Raw genomic sequence first — 13,754 nt, 5'->3', positions numbered from 1 at the left:
GGTCCAATGCTTCCCAGGCCTGGTCTGGGGCCTCACGCTTGCCATCCTGGCTTCTCCCCAACCCTGGCTCTGCAGGCTCATGTCTCCCTGAGTAGGACTGCAGGAACCGTGCCGGCTGCCTGGGGCCGGTGAGCGCCAAGCCTTGGGGCCCCTCCTGGGCTGGGCTCCCAAGGGGAGCGAGGCAGTTTCAGTGCTGTCTCCTGGTGGGCATGCGGGTCAGCACGGCCCCACCCACCCGGGAGGAGGGCGCGGCCTGGGAGGTGGGGGGACAGGAGCACAGCTAGGGGCTGAGGGGAGGGCTGGTCAGGGTGGAGGCACCGCCAGCGTGGACTGTGCCAGGAGCTCCAGGCCCCCACCGCCGAGCTCAGCCCGACCCCTGCCCTTCCAGAACCTCAAGGACCACGGGGGCTGGTGTCTCTAGAGACCCTGGCAGACGCCCCATCCCTGGGGGTCCCGTACGGTCACAGCCGCCTCGCTGCCATCCATTCTCTTAGTGGTGGTCATGGTGGTCGGCTGCAGACCTGGATGGGCTGAGGTTTGTCAGGGAGAGGAGCCTGTCCCGGCACAGGGAAGCGGCTGACCTGCCAAGCTGGCATGCAGCCCCTGGGCCCCTGGGCCCTGACGGGAAGGGTGGGGAGGGGGCACGTCCTGCCCGGAAAGGCTGGATTCCTCCCAGCTCCAGGGCTCCCTGGGGGCTGCGAGGGATGGCCAGTTTGCACGATGGCTCTAAACCAGCAGCCAGACCTGCAGGTATCCAGCTGAATACACCAAAAAGCGGGTTGTCCGGTGATATTGCTCTAACCAATGCACTTGCTCTTTAGTTTTATGTCATTGGGTCTCTGCTTCCCCAGAGGCATTTAACCAGTTGCAGCAAGACGGGTTTGCTGCTGCAGACACCTCCTTGCTCAGCAAGTAGGTAATCGCAGGCTCGTGGTTACCCGAAACCACCTTGGCAGATGAGTTAAGTGACCGTCACTGAGCTGAAGCTGCTTTGGCTCCGGAGTTGGCTAACTCTCCTAGTGTCAGGGAGAGATTCCTGATCATATGTTCGCTGGTGCTCACTCCCATCCGTGGGAGGAAAGCTCTCCCTACAGAGGTAAAGGCAGAATCTCTTACGCCTGCTGGGAGTTCTTGCTTAAGGCAGTTCTAGAGGTTTAACGGGACGGATCAACGTGAGGCTTCTGTTCAGTTACGTCAGGAGAACAGGACAGTGGATACAGCAGGGCTCACCGTCCTGTGTTCTCCAGCCATCAAGACAATGGGCTGCCCAAGCATAAAGGCCATCCCCCAAACTTCCACATATGAAGGTGAAACCAGGGGGCGCACATAAAGCCTCCACACGAGTGATGGAGTCTATGGGTTCCTTCACGGGCGCAGAGACACTGGCGTTACTTAGCCAAGGCTCGGAAATTTTGTTGTTACACAACAGGAAGTTACCTAGATGTACAGATCTGTCAGCAAGTTTACAGATGACTCAACTTGCGTTGCCAGCTCCGTTGATCTTTCATGCAGATATTCAAAAGGTCTTGTTTTCCTATCCCAGGGTTGGGTCAAATTGAAGCAAGGAATAAATTTAGGTGGGCTTAGCTCCCTAACTCTATAAAATGGGCCTGCAGAACAATTTGGACAGACAGCAGCATCTGGAACCCCAGTGAAATTACTTATAGGCTGAACCAAAGGGCCATTGCTATGCTGGGCCAGCTGAGGATTCCAATGGCAAATCGAGCAATCAGAGAGGTTTCCCCCTTTCTTCAGGGACTGGGAGATACGAATGAGGGTGTTGGCCTTCCATAGAAAGGAGGGAGGAACAAGGTGAGGGACTGTATTGAAGTAAAGGTATACAGGCCTGGTCCAGACGTTTTGGGAAAGCTGTTGGCCTCAGATGTCCTCTGCTTCGGGTCCTAATGGGCGTTATCTTCAGGTCGCCAGAGAGTGTACAGGTCCAGCTGGGATTTGGTACCTCCTTTAGATGTGACACTGAACCCAGGAGTCCCGTCTCTGGAGTTTGGTGGCACAAGGGTTAGTCAACAGGACTTGATGGGGCCCTTCCGGCGAGGCTGGAGAGAATCCTTTTGGAGGTGACTTTTCCAGTACCCAGAGTCTCCAGGCTGTGGGCTGTGACGTTCGGGGTCTTGGTCCTCCGGGAGTGCGCCGCAAAAGGAGTGTTCTGCCAGAGCTTGGTGCTTTTCTTTCTTTCTTTTTTAGTTTTTTATAAATTTAATTGAAGTATAGTTGATTTACAATGTTGTATTAGTTTCAGGTGGACTGCAAAGTGATTCGTTGCACACACACACACATAATGTTCTTTTTCAGATTCTTTTCCCTTATAGGTTATTATAAAATATTGAGTTGGTTATCTGTTTTATGTATAGTAGTGTGTATATGTTAATCCTAACCATTAAACTTTTTTTTTTTTTTTGGCCACACCATGTGGCTTGCACGATCTTAGTTCCCCCACCAGGGATCGAACCTGGGCTCTCAGCGGTGAGAGCACGGAGTCCTAACCACTGGACCGCCGGGGAATTGCCCAGCTGGTTATTTTCAGTAGAAGCAATGAGGCCTTTACAGTGCAGAAGTATTTCTCCCTTTCTCAGCTTGGATCAAAGAAGCAGGAGCCACGTGCTTTGGGTGTCCTGTTCAGGGACAAGAGACTCCACTGAACGTGTGCACGTACGTCCACTGTCATGAGAAACAAAAGTAGTTAATAAGAGTTTCAGAACTCTTGAGGGACCAGGTAGGGAGAAAATGTACATGCGTCAACCTTTGATGCCAAGGTACACTTTACCAAATTGTTTTAAGTTATAGACAGCTTAAAGGAGAGGAGAAAAGGGGATCCGTTATGTCTGGAAAACGAAACATTAAAGCAATTGGTTTTCCATTAAAGTTTTAGAAATTCTTACACAGTTCAGTCGTATGATCTTAGAGTTATAAGAAAGAAAACTGTTTCAGAGAACCCGTCAGAGTCCTTTCCATGAATCCCTTTAAAGAGGAACACATTTGGAGAAGCATCAGAGTAAAGCAGTAACTATAATGACAGAAAGACTTGAAAATGCCCATTATTAAAAATCTGATGAGAATTCATTATAATGGGAGTGGCAAGGGGATCAGCTTATCTCTATGACATATGTTTAAAATAGTGAGTGGTTGGAAATTCCCTGGTGGTCCAGTGGTTAGGGCTTGGCGTTTTCACTGCTGGGGCCCGGGTAACTAAGATCCTGCAAGCCATACAGCACGACCAAAAACAACAAAAAACAGAAACAAAACAAAAATCATGACCAATAACATTATATCAGGACATCTCAGAATTTAGCAATTTCATATTATTTTGAGCACGTTAGTATGTACCTATACAACTATAAGGTTAAAAGATTCTGTATTCCTTCTTATTTAAAAGCCTATTACAAGCTTCCCATGTAATCTAGCTCATCAAATAAGCCTGATTAGTTCAGCATTTTACCAGGTGAGAGACAAATCCTTTGAGATGCCCCAGGGGCCCTCTGGAAGAGCCCAGTTAGTGCAAGGTCAGCAAGGCTTCATTTAGAACTTGATTTGGGGCAAGTTTGTCAAAAGTAACAAAAGGTTTTGGACATTTGACCAAACAGGACCACAGATCATTATGAAATGATAATTACCTGTCTGACCAAAGTAACAATAAAACATTTCAAAGGCGGGCTTCCCTGGTGGCGCAGTGGTTGAGAGTCCGCCTGCCTATGCAGGGGACACGGGTTCGTGCCCCGGTCCGGGAAGATCCCACATGCCGCGGAGCGGCTAGGCCCGTGAGCCATGGCCGCTGAGCCTGCGCGTCCGGAGCCTGTGCTCCGCGACGGGAGAGGCCACAACAGTGAGAGGCCCGCGTACCGCAAAAAAAAAAAAAAAAAAAAAAGATTTCAAAGGCAAATACAAGAGGTTACATAGTTGTAAGCAAAACTTAGCTCTTTTAATATTGAGAAGAGGACTTCCCTGGTGGCGCAGTGCTTAAGAATACGCCTGCCAATCCAGGGGACACGGCTTTGAGCCCTGGCCCGGGAAGATCCCACATGCCGCGGAGCAGCTAAGCCCGTGCTCCACAACTACTGAGCCTGCGCTCTAGAGCCCGTGAGCCACAACTACTGGAGCCTGCGCTCTAGACCCTGCGAGCCACAGCTACTGAAGCCCGTGAGCTTAGAGCCCATGCTCCGCAACAAGAGAAGCCACTGCAATGAGAAGCCCGCGCACCACAACGAAGCCCCCACTTGCCGCAACTAGAGAAAGCCCGCGTGCAGCAACGAAGACCCAGTGCAGCCAAAAATAAATAAATAAATAAATAATATTGAGAAGATTCAGTTTTCTTTAGTAATGAAAGGCCTGAATAAGACAACGTAAGCACAGGAAATAATTTTGTTAAAACACAAATCTTTGCTTTCTAAGCAGATTACTTTAAAAAAAAGGTAAAGAAAAATTCTTCATAATCTCCCATGAGAAGCAGACCAATATTCCAAGAAAATCTTGTCCTTTCAGTAGATGAAAAAAATTGTTTTACCTAAGTACACTACTGATTTTTATTTTTTATAAATTTATTTATTTCAATTTATTTATTTTTGGATGCATTGGGTCTTTGTTGCAGTGCGCAGCCTTCTCATTGTGGTGGCTTCTCGTTGTGGAGCACAGGCTCTAGGCGCACGGGCTTCAGTAGTTGTGGCGCGTGGGCTTAGTTGCTCCGTGGCATGTGGGATCTTCCCGGACCAGGGCTCACCCTGCATTGACAGGTGCATTCTTAACCATTGTGCCACCAGGGGAGTCCTGCTCCAGTTAACTTAAAAACTATAATTAGAGGTTAAGCATTTGGACCCTAAGAGGGTTCAATTTTATTTTATTTTTATTTATTTTTTATTAAACGTTTTTTTTTTTTTTATGTGAACCGTTTTTGAAGTCTTTATTGAATTTGTTACAATACTGCTTCTGTTTTATGTTTTGGTTTTTTGGTCCCAAAGCATGTGGGATCTTAGCTACCTGCCCACATATTGAACCTGCACCCCCTGCATTGGAAGGTGAAGGCTCAACCACTGGACCGTCAGAGAAGTCCCCCTGAGGGTCCGATTTTAAAGGGGCAGGTTTTCACAGGGGAGGGGAGAGGAAGAAACAAAGGGGGCGGAGTCTGAGACAAAGGGGGCGGAGAAGACACACAAGATGGTGCCAGAGACAAAGAAGTTAGGGGAGGGGAACTCAAGGAGCACAAGGCTTCGGAAGCTGTTTTGTTCTTTTCAAGTTTTTTAGTTGTTTTGGCCAATTTAAAAATGATATTTTGTAAAGAGGCAATTTTAAACTTTTGTGCACATTTGAAAGCTTCCAAGTACCAATGAAAATAAATATCCCATTCTTCTTGTTTAATTTTAGAACCACATAGGACTTCCCTGGTGGCGAAGTGGTTAAAAATCCGCCTGCCAATGCAGGGGACACGGGTTTGATCCCTGGTCCAGGAAGATCGCACATGCTGTGGAGCAACTAAGCCAGCGTACCACAACTACTGAGCCCACGTGCCACAACTGCTGAAGCCCGTGCGCCTAGAGCCCATGCTCTGCAACAAGAGAAGCCACTGCAACGAGAAGCCTGCGCACTGCAAGGAAGAGTAGCCCCCCTCACCATAACAAGAGAAAGCCCGCGCAGCAACGAAGACCCAACGCAGCCAAAAGTAAATAAACTAATTAAAAAAATAATAAATTAAATAAAATTTTAGAACCACAGTTCTCCAATTTAATCTTAAGAAAAACAAGTTTGGGAAGATTGAAAGTTCCCTGTAATGGCCATGATAATTCTGGATTACTTTTAGTTGGTTCAGCCCACTTAGTTAAAAATGAGCATGTCAGGGGAAAAAGAAATGAGCATGTCAGGGTCCATAGCTTTCAAACATGAACCTTCCAGAGTCCCTGAGGGAGGGCTGCCCTCAGAGCATTTAGATGACCAGGATCCCTTTTCCTTAGGTTCTCCTGGAAACCCAAGAAAGTTGCTGGAGTCCTAGCCCAGATTCCAAAAGGAATAAAGCAAATTATTGGATTCCAGTTAGCTCGATCCCCCTCACTCTTGCACACTCCAGAAAACAACTGAGCCCTCACCAAGGGTGAAACCTTGAACCAGAAAGGATGAAACCTCTCCCCTGAAAGGACAAAGCCTTTCCAGATCCGGAAAAAAGCCAGAGAACTCAAAACGCAAAGAAGCAGTTTGGAATCCAAGACGAGACTCAGGGAAGTGATGAGCATGACGGGCTCACAGTGTGGGTACCTCGCTCCATTCCCAGGCCCGTCATCTCTTGGGGTTCGCCTCCTTCAGATCCCACTTCTGACACCCTATAAATATATCAACTTTAATAAATGGTAGCCAGTTATTTTACCAGTGAAAGCGAGTTTACTCGGGAATAGCAGAGGAATTGCAATTTGGGATATGGAAACTATGGCAGACAAAAAAGCTAAATCCAGGGCTTCCCTGGTGGCGCAGTGGTTGAGAGTCCGCCTGCCGATGCAGGGGACACGGGTTCGTGCCCCGGTCCGGGAAGATCCCACATGCCGCGGAGCAGCTGGGCCCGTGAGCCATGGCCGCTGAGCCTGTGCGTCCGGAGCCTGTGCTCCGCAACGGGAAAGACCACAACAGTGAGAGGCCCGCGTACCGCAAAAAAAAAAAAAAAAAAAAAGCTAAATCCAGACAACAAGGAGGGGGAACTTGCTTTTATAGGGAAAAGGAGGAGTGGGGGGGGGTGCTGTGATAACCAAAGATTTCATTGGAGGAGCTGGGGGTTCAATGGAGGCTTCCCATTGACTGGGCCCCTGCAGTCTCTGATTGGCTGGGCTGTCGGGGGTGGAGGGAAGTTTCCTTCCTCCTGCCTGATGGTAAGTAGACGCACCTTCCTGTCCAAGATGTAAGTGGAAATCTCTTCCTCTTTGGGGTAATTGACGTGCATATTCGTGGGGAGAGCTCCCTACAGACCCGTCCTGACTCCAACTTTAACTGAGGGTTCTATAATTAATTCCACAACTTAAACTTCTTCTTTTTTTTTTTTTTTTTTTGCGGTATGCGGGCCTCTCACCGTTGTGGCCTCTCCCGTCGCGGAGCACAGGCTCCGGATGCGCAGGCTCAGCGGCCATGGCTCATGGGCCCAGCCTTTCCACGGCATGTGGGATCCTTCCGGACCGGGGCACAAACCCGTGACCCCTGCATCGGCAGGCGGACTCTCAACCACTGCGCCACCAGGGAAGCCCTAAACTTCTTTGTGTGACTTTATTTTGTACCTTTTAGTTGTCCAGTTTCTTCGATGCTTCTTTTTTCTTATTTCTCACTTCTTTTTGTAGTGGCACCCTCCAATGCCCAGTGTTCCATTTTTCTCCTTAATTGGTTGGCAGTTATACCAGGCACACCTAATCCAACACATCTTATATCCTCACTGGAGCAGTGAAGGGACTTTCCATCTCATGGGCTCCCGTTTAGCCCTCTCCGACCTAAGGACCATTCTTGTCCAAGTACTTTAACTCAGTCCCTTTGTTTCAACCCTACATATGAGATATTATTGTATTTCATTTGTATTGATTTTGATATTTTATTTTATTGATTTATTCATGAACTAGTTCCTTCTTTTTCAGATGCTCTATAATCAGTGTTCCAGGTTGTGTATGTGCCTGTGGACTGTTCTGGGCTCTCCATTGCCTTCTGTGGATCAGTTTGTTTTCCCTGGGCCAAGATCATGTTGTCCGGATAGTCACAGCTTTATAAGTCTGCAGAAGCCATAATAGCCAGCAGGATATCCTTATTCTTGAAGAGTCACGTGGCTCTTCTTGGGCTTGTTTTTAATTTGATTTTGTTAAATTCTTTTTAAAACCTTTTAGGATTTGATCAGAATTGCGTTAACTCTACAAATCAATTTGGGGAATAATGATCCCTTTGCCCTACTATACACTTATTAAGGGCTGATTTAATGTTTTTCAGTAAAGTTTGTAACTCGCTGTAGACAGGTCTTGCTCGTTTTTGTTAGATTTATTCCCAGAAACAATACATTTTTTGGTTGGTATTGTAAAGGGTTACTATTGTGTAATATAACATATGTCAAGAAACATGTAGGGGCTTCCCTGGTGGCGTAGTGGTTGAGAGTCCGCCTGCCGATGCAGGGGATACGGGTTCGTGCCCCGGCCCGGGAAGATCCCATGTGCCGCAGAGCGGCTGGGCCTGTGAGCCATGGCCGCTGAACCTGCACGTCCGGAGCCTGTGCTCCATAACGGGAGAGGCCACAGCAGTGAGAGGCCCGCGTACTGCAAAAAAAAAAAAAAAAAAAAAAAAAGAAACATGTATAAAACAAAATATATATTTAAAGTTTTATGGGAATTCCCTGGCAGTCCAGCAGACTCAGTGTTTTCAGTGCCTTGGCCCAGGTTTAATCCCTGGTAGGGGAACTAAGATCCTGCAAGCCATGTGGTGTGGCAAAATATATATATAAATAAATACATAAAAGCAGAAACTAATTAAAAAATAAATAAATAAACTTAAAAATAAATAAATAAATAAATAAATACATAAATAAAATAAAAAAGTTTTACTGTAAAGCAAGCACTCATGTGCTCACCATCCAGGTCAAGAAACAGGACGTGGTCAGTCTCCTAGGAGCCCCCTAGCCTCCCCTCTACTCACTGGCTCCCATCCCCACCCCTTCCTGGTGCCTCTCTCCTGCCCCACTCGAAAACCACCCAAATTTCAAGATAATTACCACCTTGGTGTTTTTTGTTTTTAATATTTATTTATTTGGTTGCACTGGGTCTTTGTTGCGGTACTCGGCATCTTCATTGTGGCATGCAGGATTTTTAGTTGCGGCATGTGGGATCTAGTTCCCTGAGCAGGGATCGAGCCCAGTCCCCCTGCATTGGGAGCACGGAGTCCTAACCAGTGGACCACCAGGGAAGTCCCTACCACCTTGTATTCTTCATACTTCAACCACCTAAATTTATAACCCTAACCAGTCTGGTTTAGTTTGTTTTTTATGTTGTAGCTTTCTTGTTTGTTTATTTAAAAAAACAGCTTAATTGAGGTATCACTTCCATACCACAAAATATACTTGTTTTAAGTGGACAATTTATTTCTATTTAAAATTTTTTTTAAATTTTTATTCGTTTATTTATTTTTGGCTGGGTTGGGTCTTCATTGCTGTGTGCGGGTTTTTCTCTAGTTGCCTTGAACGGGGACTACTCTTCCTTGTGGTGCACAGGCTTCTCACTGCAGTGGCTTCTCTTGTTGCAGAGCACAGGCTCTAGGCCGGAGGGCTTCAGTAGTTGTGGCACACGGGCTTAGTTGCTCCGCGGCATGTGGGATCTTCCTGGACCAGGGCTCAAACCTGTGCCCGCTGCACTGGCAGGCGGATTCTTAACCACTGTAGCACCAGGGAAGTCCCGCTAATTTATTGATTTTTTTAGTAAATTTGCAGAACTGTGCAAATTATCACCACAATTCAGGTTTAGAATATTTCCATCATCCAGAAAGATCCATCCTGCTCATTTTCCATGAATCCCTGTTCCTACCTGTTTCTCAGACAACCACTAATCCTCTTTCTGCCTCTATAGGTTTGCCTTTTTAAAAAAGCATTTCAGGGCTTCCCTGGTGGCGCAGTGGTTGAGAGTCCGCCTGCCGATGCAGGGGACATGGGTTCGTGCCCCGGTCTGGGAAGATCCCACATGCCGCGGAGCGGCTGGGCCCGTGAGCCATGGCCGTTGAGCCTGCGCGTCCGGAGCCTGTGCTCCGCAACGGGAGAGGCCACAACAGTGAGAGGCCCATATACCGCAAAATAAATAAATAAATAAATAAATAAAAATAAAAAAGCATTTCAGGGGACTTCCTTGGCGGTCCAGAGGTCAAGACTTTGCATTCCAGTGCACGGAGTGAGGGTTTGATCCCTGGTTGGGGAGCTAAGAACCCACATGCCTCGCAGCCAAAAATCCAAAAAAACATAAAACAGAAGCAATATTGTAACAAATTCAATAAAGACTTTAAAAATGGTCCACATCAAAATAAAATCTTAAAAAAAAAAAAAAAGCATTTCATGGGCTTCCCTGGTGGCACAGTGGTTGAGAGTCTGCCTGCCGATGCAGGGGACGCGGGTTCGTGCCCCGGTCTGGGAAGATCCCACATGCTGCGGAGCAGCTGGGCCCGTGAGCCATGGCCGCTGAGCCTGCGCATCCGGAGCCTGTGCTCCGCAACGGGAGAGGCCACAACAGTGAGAGGCCCGCGTACCGCAAAAAAAAAAAAAAGCATTTCATACAAATGGAATCTTATGTAGCTTTTCGCATCTGACTTCTTTCACTTAGCACGTTTTTGAGGTTCACCCATGCCATGCCCTAGGACATATCGGCAGTTGGTGTCTTTCTTTCTATTGCTAAATAATATTCCATTAAATGGATCAAAGACATTTCGTTTACTTATTCACCAGTTAATGGACATTTGGATTGTTTCCATTTTTTGGCTCTTACGCATAAATGGTGCAAGGAACATTTGCCAAAAATTTCTTTATATGGACATGTGTTTTTATTTATCCTGAATCAATACGAAGGAGTGGAATTGCTGTCATATAAAAAGATTTTTTTTGTTTAATTTTTAAAGAAACTGCCAAACTGCTTTCCAAAGTGGCTGCACCATTTTTCACTCCACCAGCAGAGTCTGAGGGTCACAGTTTCTTCACATCCCTGCCAACACTTGTTACTAACAGTCTTTTTTATTACAGTGATACTAGTGTGTGGTTTTACTTTGCATTTCCCTGATAACTAACGGTGCTGGGCATTTTTCCATGTGCTTATCAGCCATTTCTATTATTCGGGTTGTTTGTCTTATTATTGAGTTGATCTTTTTATATTTGGGCTATAAGTGTTTTATCAGCTATATGATATGCAAATATATATTTTCTCCCAGTCTGTAGGTTGTTTTTAATGTTCATAATTTTAAAATGTATTTTTTGTGTTTTAAATATTTTTATTGAAATATAGCTGATTTACAATGTTACATTAGTTTCAGATGTACAAAAAAGTGATTCAATTATATATATATGTGTGTGTGTGTATATATATGTATATATATTATTTTTTTACATTCTCTTCCATTATGGGTGATTACAAGATAGTGAGTATAGTTCCCTTAAAAATGTCTTTTTTTTTTTTTTTAATTTATTTATTTATTTGGCTGTGTTGGGTCTTCATTTGTGTGCAAGGGCTTTCTCTAGTTGCGGCGAGCGCGTGCCACTCTTCATCATGGTGTGCGGGCCTCTCACTGTTGCGGCCTCTCTTCTTGCGGAGCGCAGGCTCAGTAGCTGTGGCTCATGGGCCCAGCTGCTCCGCAGCATGTGGGATCTTCCCAGACCAGGGCTCGAACCTGTGTCCTCTGCATTGGCAGGCAGATTCTAAACCACTGCGCCACCAGGGAAGCCCTAAAAATGTCTTTTGAAGTGCAAAAGGTTTTTTTTTTTAGTATTTAATTTTTATGAAGTCAAATTTCTTTTTTCTGGAATGGATCATGACTTTGATGTTGTATCTAAGAGCTGCTTAATCCAGGGTCGTAAAGGTTTTTGTAAGTTTTTTTTTTAAATAAATAAATGAATTTATTTATTTATTTTTGGCTGCATTGGGTCTTTGTTGCTGTGCGCGGGGTTTCTCTAGTTGCGGTGTGCAGGCTTCTCATTGTGGTGGCTTCTCTTGTTGCAGAGCACGGGCTCTAGGTGCCCGGCTCAGTAGTGCGGCTTGCAGGCTCTAGAGCGAGAGCTCAGTAGTTGTGGTGCCCAGGCTCAGTAGTTGTGGCTTGCAGGCTCCAGAGCGTGGGCTCAGTAGTGTGGCGCACGGGCTTAATTGCTCCGCAGCATGTAGGACCTTCCCAGACCAGGGCTCGAACCTGTGCCCCTGGCATTGGCAGGCGGATTCTTAAGCACTGCACCACCAGGGAAGTCCTATTCTATGTTTTATTCTAAATGGTTTTATGTTTTTAGCTCTTACATTTAGGTCTATGAACCATTTTTGTACTAATTTTTGTACATGCTGTGAGACGAGGGTCTAAATTAACCTTTTTACACATCAATATCCAATTGTCCCAGCACCATTTTTTGAAAAGACTATCCTTTCCTCATTGACTTGCCTTGACCCCTGTGTCAGTTAGGGTTCGACCAGAGAAAAAAAATCAGTGGGAAATATATTTTAAGGAATTTGTTTCTAGAATCAGTTTACAAGACTGTAGGGGCTAACTAGGCAAGTTAAAAAAATCTTAGGGAAGGAGTTGGAAATGGCAGGCTGAACCTCTGCCATGAGTTATCCATAGACAGAGCTTCTTCTTCAGGGAAGTTTCAGCTGTGCTCTTAAGGCCTTTCAGTGGATTGAATTAGGCCCACCCAGGTCATGTAGGATATTTTCCTTTACCTAAAGTCAAATGATTATGGACTTCAACTTCATCTACAAAATGCCTTCACAGAAACACCTAGGTCAGGTTTTGATTGAATAACGCTTAAAACTGTCCGTCATAACACCTCTGTAAAAAGTTAACAGATTTGTTTCTGGACGTTCAATTCTGTTCCATTGATCTATATGTCTGTCCTTATGCCAGGACCACATTCTTTTGATTCCTTAGCTTTATGGTCAGTTTTGCAATTGGGAAGTGTGTGTCTTTCAACTTTGTTCTTAGTTTTCAAGATTTTTGTTGTTGTTGTTGTTATTCTGGGTCCTTTGCCTTTCTATATAATTTTTAAGATCAGCTTGTCAATTTCTGGGGGAAAAAAAAGGCTTCCTGGTCTTGATGGAAATTACATTGACTCTATAGATCAAGTTGCAGAGAACTGCCATCTTAACAATATTTAATCACACTTAGAATTGCTTTTCAATTATTTAGGCTCTAACTCATTATGAAAAGTGGAAAGTACCTCCTGGGGTACAAGCAGACTCCAAAAACGATCAGACAAGGCAGAGCAAAACTGGTCATCCTCGCCAACAACTGCCCAGCCTTGAGGAAATCTGATATAGAGTATTACGCCATGTTGGCCAAAACTGGTGTCCATCACTACAGTGGCAATAATATTGAATTGGATACAGCATGTGGAAAATACTACAGAGTATGCACACTGGCTATCATTGATCCAGGTGATTCTGATATCATTAGAAGCCAGAATAGACTGGTGAAGAGTAAATCATGCACAATTTTTCTTTAATAAAACTGGGCCAGGAGAAAAAAAAAAAGAAACAAAAAAACCAAAAAACATTTATAAAAAAATAAAAAACATGCTGATAGAAACTAAAGAAGACCTATATAAATGGAAAGAAATCCTGCATTCGACCCCGGTGACCTTTTCATCTTCTTCGAGGCCAGCATCTTGCCTTAGGAGCGGGACTTCCCTAACCCAGAGCAGCCACCAGGATGGCTGAGGAGCAAGAAAACTTTGCCTTATTTTAAAATGTTTGTTCTCTTGTTGTTGAGGTTTTTGTTTTCTGTTTTTTTTAATATTTATTTATTTTGGCTGTGCCAGGTCTTAGTTGTGGTACACGAGATCTTTGTTGCGGCATGCGTGATCTAGTTCCCCGACCAGGGATTGAACCCGGGCCCACCCAAAGGTCATCTAGATTTCCTCCTATGTTATCTTGCAGAAGTTTTATAGTTTTGCATTTTACATTGAGGTCTGATCCATTTTCAGTTAATTTTTACAAAGGGTGTAAGGTTTGTGTCTAGATTAATTTTTATTAGTTTTTATTGGTGTATAGTTGCTTTATAATGCTGTGTTAGTTTCTTGCTGT

This window comes from Mesoplodon bidens (genome assembly GCF_964165515.1).
Source record: "Mesoplodon bidens genome assembly, chromosome: 6".
Classification (NCBI taxonomy): domain Eukaryota; kingdom Metazoa; phylum Chordata; class Mammalia; order Artiodactyla; family Ziphiidae; genus Mesoplodon; species Mesoplodon bidens.
The sequence above is the reverse complement of the archived record's forward strand: the minus strand, read 5'-3'. Positions refer to the sequence as shown.